Consider the following 1,483-nt stretch of genomic DNA (forward strand, 5'->3'; position numbering starts at 1 on the left):
GGGGCCGTCGCTGAGAGGAGGGCTGGGCGGGGGCGGGGGCGGGCGGAGTGAACCTGACGCTGCCATCTTGGTAGAGGGCACCGCGTTCTACGTTTAGGGTATCGCCTCCGCCGCCGCGTGGCCATGTTGGTCAAGGGCGCCTCCGTAGACGCGGACTTTAATAGTAGACTAACACACAGTGTCGGAATACGAGTTCTCCAAGCATCAGAGAGACGGGGGATTTGTATACCGTTTGATTGTTTAAAAAAGACCGCAACCTCAAAGCGGTTTATTAAAAGAATAAAACAATAGATTTTTCAGTAAAAGCAACAACAGTTAAGAATAACCATTTAGAATGGCTTTCTATAGTCAAATTTATAACTGTTTCATTTTTTAAAAAAAATAGACATAACATAGTCCAGATACATGTGTCCCTCTAAATTTATACTGTATATATCTATATCGAACACATCTCTGCCCTACTTCCGCGCCCTTGTGCATCCATCTTGAGGAAGGGCGGTTTAGTTTCTTCCCGCCCCTGGAATCTAGATAAATTGAAATGATATAGAACATGCTTCCGGTTTGACAATAAACTGAGATTTCCCACTCCCCTCCCTGATTCTAACTTCCAAGGCAACTCGAAGAAGGTCTTGTATCATAGAGATAATACCATGCAGAACAATGCCACTGAGACCCTAAAGGATCGTGATCTAGACTGGCTTTCCATTTTGGCCGGAAGTTCAAATAGTGTGTCATTCTGCCGTCCCTCTCTTACAGAGGTCTCCTACAGAGGGAGCGTTAAGGTAAGCATAGACTTATGAAAATTAGATACAGTATAGCAGTTCATTCTCTGTAGAGATAACTTCTGGGTTCGCTTTGAATGCCGCTTGAGTTCTCAAGTGGATTTTCAAGTGGGAAAATGTGGCATATCTATTTATTCATACCATCTTTTCTCTGGGAAACTTGTAGCTATGCAGCTTAGTTGTCTCTGCTTTCATTTTATCATCACAACCCCCCTGTAAGGTAGGCTAAACTAAAAGCCAGTGGCTGGACCAAAATCACCTCATGAGCTTCACAGTTAGCTGAGATTTCAAACCTGGGTCACCTCAGTCCTCTAACCACTAGACCACATAACAGGGGCGTACCCAGGATCAAAACGGGGGGGGGCAAGCCATGGTCATTCAGGGGCGGGGCCAAGGCACGGGAGGGGAGGGGCCACAAAGTGGGAATGTGGGCAGGGCTACAGGGCCAGCGGGCCCAACGACTCTGCTGCGGCGGCTGCAGCCTCTAAATGAACCCCCTAAACACTCTCACACGAAATCCCCCTGCTCTGAAGCAGGGCCGTCTCTAGGCCCGGGTCCGGTGGCACGGAGCGCCAGGCCACCAGGGGCGCCACTGCGCCCGCTGAGAGGCGCGGCGGAGGCCGCCCCAGGCGCACCTCTCATCTGTTCAGCGGCTTCAGGCCGCTTTCCGGAGGCGCGCGGGCCTGGGGCCGCCTCTGCCA

Source organism: Zootoca vivipara, chromosome Z2 (assembly GCF_965207765.1).
Source record: "Zootoca vivipara chromosome Z2, rZooViv2.hap1.1, whole genome shotgun sequence".
Lineage (NCBI taxonomy): Eukaryota > Metazoa > Chordata > Lepidosauria > Squamata > Lacertidae > Zootoca > Zootoca vivipara.